Source organism: Henckelia pumila, chromosome 3 (assembly GCF_033568475.1).
Source record: "Henckelia pumila isolate YLH828 chromosome 3, ASM3356847v2, whole genome shotgun sequence".
Classification (NCBI taxonomy): Eukaryota; Viridiplantae; Streptophyta; class Magnoliopsida; order Lamiales; family Gesneriaceae; genus Henckelia; species Henckelia pumila.
In genome coordinates, this window is record NC_133122.1 from 159,114,106 (window position 1) to 159,124,707 (window position 10,602).

Consider the following 10,602-nt stretch of genomic DNA (forward strand, 5'->3'; position numbering starts at 1 on the left):
GAAGTGGAGCTCGGGTCTAGCAATCGAATGATTTTAAATAAATGTTGAAAACTTGTTGAATATTTGAAAGTTTCAAACTTGTTGCATTTTATACTCGTTTGAATGATTTTCGGACATCTCTTTATTGTATATTGTGATCAAGACATTGAGAGGTCACCATTCCGGGTCTTTGGAGCAAGAAAATAAGAAAAAAACAGAGATTTCCGAAGCCCCAGAGCGCCCGCACAGCCCAGGGGCGCGGCCGCAGCGCAACGAGGCGCGGGCGCGCGCCCCCTACTCTAAAAAAAAAAAAAATTCTTTCCGCGACGCATTTTTGCGTCGCCAAATGTCTTATTGATTATGTTTTTAAATATTTGCACCCGAGGTCTCCACACCAAGTGCCTTTTTAATATATATATATATATATATATATATATATATATATATATATATATATATATATATATGATAAGTGCACTTTTTGCACTTATATTTTATATGAATTAGCTCGGCTTTTGTTGTGTTTTGAGGGATATTATGCTTTTCTTTTGTTGTTAGTGTCGGTTGCAGGAGTTCAAGTGATATTTATTTTAGTTGATCTAAAGAGTCAAAAAATGCAAAAAGCAAGAAAAGAGAAGATGAAAAATGAATTTAAATTGATCAGGTCAGCGCCCCAGCGCCTGAATTCCAGCGCTCCAGCGCTATACGGAGTCTTCCGAAAGGTGAAAAGTCGAGGAAATAGCGCTCCAGCACTATCATACCAGCGCTCCAGCGCTGTTGAAGAATAAAGTCGGGCGCTCCAGCGCCGAAAGATAGCGCTCCAGCGCTAGGCAGTGTTCAGAATTTTGGAAAGTCTTGATCGAGTTTTTAAAAGGATTTTATGACATATTTTGGAGGATACGAGGGTTTAGAGAGTTTTTAGAGCATAGGGACGACTATTGAGAGTTTTGGATTGCACAAGAGCTCGATAATTTGGTACGAAGACGGTGGCATCCGGCAACGGAGAAGCTTCATTCTAATTCGTTCTAGTTTCTCTTTGAACTCTATTTTTCTTATTCTATGGATTGTTGGAAAAACATATTTTGTTTGATGTTTAAAATTATTATGAACTAATTTCTTAGTCTAGAGGTAGACGGATCTTGACTGGAAACCATGATTGACATATTTTGATTTATATATTTAAATTTCTTTGCACAATTTATTTGTGTTTTCCTGATCTTAATGCTTTCAATTTACTGGCCATAGATTGAATAATAATTTATTTAGAATCTATCACTCGAGAGAGGAGATTTTGAATACGACTTAGGAAAATACATCTTTGGTGTTTATATTGTTCGAGAGGCATATAACTCCATAGAAGTCATTAGAAGAATTCTTGTGCTATTTACCGGATTTAATAATTGAACTTTGATAGAGATATTGAGTTTGTTATTGAATAAGAATTTCTGTTTGACACTCGAGAGAGGTAGTAGAAAATAATAGGGATTCTTGGCTAAAAAACTAGAAGAATTGATAATTGAACAATAATTAGAAATAAATTGTGGTAGACAGTCAAGTGAAGTCGAACCTCTAGCATTCATCGCTTATTGAATTTTCATCTCGTGAACTCGTGGTTATTTAATTTTATTTCTTGCAAATTTTAGTTTAAAAAAATCAAACCATTTTCGTAGCTCTACATAGGAATAGGATTTTATTAGTTGCAAATATTTGATATAATATCATTTATTCATTCTCCGTGGGATCGATCTGGACTTAAATTCCTATATTATAACTTGACATCGTGCGCTTGCGAGCGAAATCACGCAACAAGTTTTTGGCACCGTTGCCGGGGAATTGAATTTTATTTGATTTATATTAAATTGTGCTAATTAGTCTTAATTTTCATTTAGAGCATTTTATTTTATTTTGTTGGTTCTAATTTTAAATCTTTCTTGTCTATGCAGTTTATGCGAAAAAGCCAAAGTTACGACTCACTGCCCTTTGATCCGGAAATCAAGAAAAATGCTAAAGCTTTGAGAAAAGCTAGAAGAGAAGAGTTGCAACAAATGGCTGAAGAAAGAGAAAGAGAAAGAGTTGTCAATAATGCCCCAGTGCCGATCAGAGATCTCTTTCGACCGGTGATCAATACTCATTATTATGGGATAGCTAGGCAGAACATCACGACAAATAATTTTGAGTTGAAGCCAGCTCTGATTAATATGGTGCAGCAGAATCAGTTCAGGGGTGCAGCTACTGAAGATCCAAATCTGCATCTGCATACTTTTCTAAAGATTGCTGACACAGTGAAGATTCATGGTGTTACTGAGGACACCATCAAACTACGATTGTTCCCGTTTTCTTTTAGGGACAATGCTCGTAGTTGGTTGCAATCAGTACCAATTGGGAGTATCACTACATGGGAGGATATGGCTTCCAAATTTCTGGCTAAGTATTTCCCACCTGCTAAATCGGCTCAGTTGAAAATAGAGATCACTACATTCAAACAGAAAGATTTTGAGCAGTTGTATGAAGCATGGGAGCGGTACAAAGAATTGCTTAGGAAGTGTCAGAACCATAATTTTCCGGATTGGGAACAGATCGAATTATTCTACAATGGTTTGAATGGCCCAACGAGGATTTCTGTGGATGCTGTAGCTGGAGGTTCAATATTTTCTAAATTTCCTGAGCAGGCTTATGAGATGCTTGAGCAAATGACTGTTAACAGTTATCAGTGGCCGAGTGAGAGATCTGCAATAAGAAAGCCTGCTGGAATTCATGAGGTTGATGCATTCACTGCTTTGACTGCTCAGATGACTACTATTTCTATACAGTTGGCTGCACTGACCAAAGGGAATCAAAGTTCTACTGAGACAACATCACTGTCGACTGCAGTAAATTCTGCTGATGGATTTGAGAGTGTGGAGCAAGCGCAATATGTGAACAACAGGAATTACAACAATTATCGAGGTAATCCTGTACCCAATCAGTATCATCCTAGTTTGCGTAATCATGAGAATTTTTCCTATGCAAACAATAAGAATGTGTTGAATCCTCCACCGGGGTTCAATACTCAGAATGGTAAGGGTAAAGCATCGTTGGAAGATTTGGTGAGTAATTTTATTGCAGAATCATCCACAAGATTTAAGAGGAATGAAAATAGGCTTGACAGTATGGAGACGCACTTGACCAATGTGAGCGCTTCTATGAAAAATCTTGAAACACATGTTGGAAAACTGGCGAGTTCCCAGACCAATTACGATTGATACCCGGTGCAGCGGAAGTTTAAAAATTTTTCATGGAACGTTTCCATGGTATGGGTATCAACCGTTCATAGATTGAATTACGTGTGTGTAAAATTTAAATAACAATTAAATAAATTTTACCTCAAATCTCGCAACGAGATTAATGGACACCAACAGAACAATTCTGCTCTTGTTGTCTCTCCCTGGAACCGATGAACGCCTTCAATCAGGTCCACGAACAGAGGTTTAATCCCTCTGATAGATTGCACTAGAAAATCTATCAGAAGTTTTCTGCGAAGAGATTACACGAATCTGATTCGTTATTCCTGACCGCGATTCAAAATCACAGACCGGAATTTTCTCGGGCAGAGCAAAGGGAGGGGACGGCCGATCGGTTTTGAGAGGGTCTAGGGTTTTCGAAATTTGCTCTCAAAATTTATGACCTGTTGTGTGTAATTTCTGTACTGAAATAACTTATTTATAATGCAGGCCACTAACACCTTAGGGCCCATTAGTCATAAGCTGGGGCCCGACAAGCAAAGCCCGCTCGTTCAGAAATTAATATAAAATTCATCGTGACTCCGATTGATGAAACGATTTCACCAATGTGCACAGAAACCATTTCTGCACGTTTTAAAGTCAAAATAAATTTTCCTGAATCCGAATTCAGTGGTTTCCAAAAATGTCCATCCCTATGTCATTTTAGGAAACCCTACTCCCTTACTCTTAATTAAGAAGTCCAACTCCTTAGTTCATTAAATTTAACTCTTTAAATTTAACTATCTCAACGGGGATTAAAACTCCATTACACTGTGTGACCCTCAATGGTTCAGGGATACAGCTAGCCGTGGGCTCACAACTCCTTGTGACTCGGAACAACACTTTCCGACTTGCCCAACGAATCATGGTAAAGCGCCTAGCAACATCGCCCCATGATTCCCTAGGTATCACTGATAGTGCCTACAAGAACCAGTAGATTTTGGTTAGCGTACAGTACGGTCCCTTCATCCATATATCCCGATCGAATCAACAACCATTGGTATATCGAGAGTCGCTCAAGATTCGATAACTATGCAATGCATCTTGAAGATCAAATTAGTGACATCGCATGTGCTACTAAGAAACCATTTCTTAAATCACATCAAGTACTCTGGCCAGAGATTTGTCACACTAATATCTCCTCAGATCGCATAGGATATCCACACTCGCAAGTATGTGGTGAATCCTTGACAACAATGCATTGACTCCTATATGTGTCGTAACTGTACCCAATCTCGACACCTGATGACCCCCTCAGAGTCGGTAAACGAGTCAAAGCACAGTACTAGCATATAGAGTCTCCATGATGTTTCAAGTCGTAAGGACTAATGGTGTACAACCAAAACCGCGGACTTTATCCACTCGATAAGTGATAACCACTTGGAAAGTCCGGATAGGGTAGTTCGACTATTCATCCTATGAATATCCATTTGCATGCTTCGAACATCTCCATGTTCCCTACCAATGAAACGTGGTACTCCGCATCGCAAATGCTAGTCTCAAACTCGAGCGATCCTTATCCTTATTATCGGACGGCTCAATCGACTAGGAACGGTTTTAGAATATACAGTGACTATAAGATGTATTTCATGATAGACATCTCCATGTTCTACCACATCTTACATACACTATAGTATATTCAAGGTCTTTATCAAAACAACAATAGTATATCACAATATAACAATATGAAGTAATATAAAGTCATTGCCATAAAAGTGTAAATAATATTAAACAAAAGATTGTTTATACAAAGAGTCAACAAAGCCCATAGCCACACAGTTGGCTCACTGGGCACCCACTCTTACAATCTCCCACTTGCCCTATAGCCAACTAGTCATACTACATAGACCCATTGCTTCGCGATGTTTGTCAAACAATGGTCCTGGCAAAGGCTTAGTAAGTGGATCAGCGATATTGTCTGCAGAGGCCACTCGTTCGACACTGATGTCTCCTCTTTCCACAATCTCCCGGATTATGTGGTATTTCCTCAGTACGTGTTTGGATCTTTGATGAGACCTTGGTTCCTTTGCTTGAGCAACGGCACCCGTGTTGTCGCAGTACACCGGGACTGGACCAACAAATTCAGGAATGACGCCCAACTCTTGGACGAAATTCCTCATCCAAACGGCCTCTTTAGCAGCAGCTGATGCTGCAATGTATTCAGCCTCAGTGGTGGAATCCGCTGTGGTGTCCTGCTTGGAACTCTTCCAAGAGACAGCACCGCCATTGAGCATGAACACAAATCCAGAGGTTGACTTCGAGTCATCCACATCACTTTGGAAGCTAGAGTCGGTATAGCCTTCCAGTTTGAGTTCTCGTCCTCCATAAACCATGAACATATTCTTAGTCCTTCGCAAGTACTTAAGAATGTCCTTCACGGCTTTCCAATGCATCTGACCAGGATTAGACTGATATCTGCTCGTGACACTCAGAGCAAATGCTACATCCGGTCTGGTAGATATCATCCCATACATGATGCTACCTATAGCTGACGCATATGGTACATGTGTCATATTCTCTATCTCTGCATCAGTCTTGGGACACATAGACTTGGATAGAGAAACTCCATGACACATGGGTAGATGTCCTCTCTTGGACCCATCCATTGAAAACCGTTTCAATATGGTATCGATGTAGGTTGATTGAGTGAGTCCTATCATTCTCTTAGATCTATCCCTATAGATCTGTATCCCAAGAATGTAGGATGCCTCACCCAAATCCTTCATCGAAAATCTACCTGATAACCATATCTTTGTTGACTGCAACATCCCTACATCATTCCCAATGAGTAGGATGTCATCAACATAAAGTACTAAGAATGTCACCGCATCCTTAACTACTTTCTTGTACACGCAAGGTTCCTCCGGGTTCTTGATGAAACCAAAGTCTTTAATTGTTTCATCAAATTTCTGGTTCCAACTTCTTGATGCTTGTTTTAGACCATAAATTGATCTCTGAAGCTTGCATACCTTATGCTCGCTTCCCATGGATGTGTACCCCTCAGGCTGCTTCATATAGATTTCTTCCTTAATGTCTCCATTAAGAAAAGCAGTCTTCACATCCATTTGCCATATCTCATAGTCATACCATGCAGCTATGGCAATTAGGATTCTTATGGACTTGAACATTGCGACTGGTGAAAAGGTTTCATCATAGTCAACTCCTTGCCTTTGAGTATAACCTTTCGCCACCAATCGCGCCTTGTAGGTCAATACCTTACCATCAGGCCCAAGCTTTCTTTTGTAGATCCATTTACACCCTATTGGAACAATTCCATCGGGAGGATCCACTAAAGTCCAGACTTGGTTAGTATGCATCGAATCCAATTCTGACTGCATAGCTTCAAGCCATAAATTCGAATCCGCATCAGAAATTGCTTCCTTGAAGCTTCTTGGATCACATCCAATGTCGGGTTCATCTTGACCCTCTTCAAGAAGAAGACCATATCGAACTGGAGGTCTAGAAGTCCTCTCGGATCTTCTAGGTGCAGGCGTGTCCAGCAATGGTTCCTGAGGTGTGGGATCGTTATTTTGTATTTCGGGTTCTTCTCGAACTTCTTCGAGTTCCATCATCTCGCCTTTCTTATCCAATAAGAATTCCTTCTCCAAGAAGGTGGCATTCCTAGAAACAAACACCTTTGTTTCAGCAGGATAATAGAAATAATATCCGATTGAATTCTTCGGATACCCCACAAAATAACACAAGCTGGATCGACTATCCAACTTATCTCCCACTGTCCGCTTCACGTAAGCAGGACATCCCCAAATCCTCAAGTACGAATACTTAGGAGCTTTGCCATTCCATAACTCGTATGGTGTTTTGTCCACTGCTTTAGTGTGGACGTTGTTCAACAACAATACCGCCGTTTCAAGCGCATAGCCCCAAAACGAAGGTGGAAGCTCAGTGAAGCTCATCATGGATCGAACCATGTCCAACAAAGTTCGATTACGACGCTCCGATACACCATTAAGCTGTGGTGTCATAGGAGGAGTCCACTGAGAGAGAATCCCATTCTCTTTCAGATAGTCCAAAAACTCGGTACTCAAGTATTCTCCACCTCGATCCGATCGAAGTGCTTTAATACTTTTACCTAGCTTGTTTTCTACTTCAGCCCTGAATTCTTTGAACTTTTCAAATGCTTCAGACTTATATTTCATTAAATATAAATACCCATACCTTGAATAATCATCAGTAAAGGTAATGAAGTAGGTGTGGCCATGTTGAGTCCCTACTCTAAATGGACCACAAACATCTGTATGGATCAAATCCAACAGATTTTGACTACGTTCAGGCTTCCCCTTAAAAGGAGATTTAGTCATTTTCCCTTTTAGGCAGGATTCACAAGTAGGTAGAGAGTTAATATCAGACATATCAAACATGCCCTCTCCCACTAGCTTGTTCATCCTCCTTGAGGAAATATGACCTAGTCTAGCGTGCCATAGGTTTGCCGGGTTTTGACTATCGATTTTCCTTTTGTTTGTTGTTGCCGGTTTGTCAATACAATTCACTGGAACGTCTTTTAGTTTTAAATTGTATAGATCGTTTTCAAGTTGTCCATTTCCAATTAAACATTCATTCTTGTAAATACTGCAAATCCCATTCACAAAATTACAAGAATAACCATCTCTATCAAGCATAGAAATAGAAATAATGTTTTTAATTAAATCTGGCACAAATAAAACATCTCTCAACAATAATTTAAAACCATTCTGCAAAATCAAACAAACATCTCCAATGGCCGTAGCTTCAACTCTGGAACCATTCCCGAGCCTCAGCTGGGTCTCACCCATTCTAAGCCTGCGACTTCTTGTCATCACCTGCAAATCATTGCAAATGTGAGAACCACATCCGGTATCCAATACCCAAGAAGTTGTATTAAGTGACATGTTTATTTCGATATAGAACATACCCTTTGCAGTTCCCAACTGCTCAAGATACTCCTTGCAGTTGCGCTTCCAATGACCCGGCTTCTTGCAGTAATGGCAAACATCCTTGGATTTTCCATCGTTTGAAGCCTTTGTCTTTTGCTTCTTCTCGGGTTCCACTTTCTTGGGTGGGGCAGAACGTTTCTTGCCCTTCATACTTGGCCCCTTCTTAGCAGAAGATGAGGAGCCCACCAAGAAAGCTGGCTTATCCTTCTTAAGTGTGGATTCATATGTAACGAGCATATTGACCATCTCTTCAAGGGTGGCCTCTATCTTGTTCATATTAAAATTTATCACGAATCCATCAAATGAAGAAGGAAGAGATAGAAGCAGCAAGTCCACATTGAGTTCATGCTCCAACACCAAATCAAGGGTCGCTAACTTCTGTATGAGCCAAATCACTCGTACCCCATGATCACGGACCGAAGTCCCTTCACGCATGCGGCACGTCATCAACTCCTTAACAGTAGAGAACCTTTCAGCCCTCGACTGAGCCCCAAAAAGTTCCTTGAGTTGCGTGTGAATGTCAGCAGCATTCACCGTGTCCTCAAATCGCCTCTGGAGTTCATCAGACATCGAGGCTTGCATATAGCATTTGGTCTTGATGTCATGGTCACACCATGCATCAAGTTTGGCCAATTCCTCCGGACTTATGTCAGCTGGTGCTTCCTTCGGAGGTGCTTTCTCTAACACGTAGAGCATTTTCTCCGAAGTTAAGACAATCTTCAACTTCCGGAACCATTCCGTATAGTTGGCGCCAGTCAGCTTGTTTTGTTCGAGGATCGAGAATAAAGGATTTCGCGAATTCATTGTATGAAATACTGAAAAGGAAAAACAGACATATATCAATGATTGTTTAACAATTTACTAAGACATAAAATAGGCGAATTTAATTTTATGAATCTCACTCCCACTATTTTAACGATTTCACCACCCTCTAGTGAAAACGGGAAACTTTTTCCTTAGTGAGAACATAGAGTCCAATTGACAAACTTATGGTCCCGAATAATATCAGCCAACCATAATTCTCAAAAGGTAGAGCCCAATTGCTTCCAAAGCAACCCCCATGTATTTACCTCATGTCCAATAAGGGCCCAATAATATGACGCCGTTTAAAGTGACATGTCAAGATGACCCATCAATATTAAGTTGTGATGGACGGTCGCCATGTGGATCCCCCAATAATATGAGCCGATCCCATGGGAGTTCCACCCAACTTACAACATTTGTCGATCCAATGTATAGCTTTCCGACGGACGGGCCCCCCCAATAATATGAGCCGGACCGTATCCGCGGGTAGCATCACATACATTGACCGTTGATGGAAGGTAGAAACATTTAAACAATATTTAAATTTCCTTTATTTATCTTGATATAAATTTTAAATCATATTTAAAATGAGGGATTTTATTTATAAAAATATTTGTCTCATCATTTTTAATTTATTGCATGCATTGCCGGATTCACGCAATTTATGTCTAAACATGCATACAATCATAATATCACATATTATATAGGATGATCGATTCCATTTCTAATTGACCCGTGGTTGCCAATCACGGGTCTTAGTCCAATCCTAGGTAATATGCAGTATGCAAATGCAATCCTATTACATATGCTTCCAATTTACATTTCTTCAGTCTTCATTGTCTGCTGGGCCCACCATCTTCAAATCTTGATCTCCCACTAAATCTAATGTATTTACAATTAAATAACAATGACAAGTAGGGGATACATTTTTAGGGGGTGGGAACGGGCTATAAACCAAGCCCACTTTTATTACATATGACATTCATATCGGGCCATAAACCAGGCCCATTAATAAAACCAACAACAATAAAGACAAAATGTAAATTCCTAACATACACCTACAAAATTGGTCATGGCAATCGATCATCCTTATCCAATAACATTTAATTCAAAATTAATTTATTGGATAACATGCTGTGGCAATTCAAATTTAAACAAGATAAAATCATATTTTATATATAAAATCACATTTCACATATAAAATCATATTTTATCTCCATATCAAATAAAATCATATTTTATCTATAAAATCCAATTTTACAAATAAAATCATATTTTATCTAATATATCATAAGATCATATCTTATCATCAATTGTACCAAAATAATTGATTTCAAAATTCAATTTACGGATAAAATATTAAAATTTTCCAAAAATTCAAATTTATCCAAAATCAATTTTAAAATTTACGGACTCGAACAATTCGATCCGAAATCTCGTGAACCAATCAAAAACAATTTTTGACCGGACCAAAAATAAAATTTTAAATATTAAAATTAATAAAAATATAATTTTTCCCGCGGGCCACCCGGGACACTCCCGGGTTGGCCCGCACCCGGGGCGCGGGCCGGGGGCAGCCCGGCTGCCCCCTTAGGGCAGCGCCTGGCGCCGCCCTGGGCGGCGCCGTG

The 10,602-nt window shown here is 39.6% G+C and overlaps 1 non-coding gene across 1 annotated transcript; it reads right to left on the reverse strand.

The window, feature by feature from the left end:
• Positions 1–2,433: 2,433 nt before the first annotated feature.
• On the reverse strand, positions 2,434–2,539 carry LOC140894182 (small nucleolar RNA R71). Its single transcript, XR_012153728.1, has one exon. It is a non-coding gene; the product is annotated as a small nucleolar RNA R71 (small nucleolar RNA).
• Positions 2,540–10,602: the final 8,063 nt, after the last annotated feature.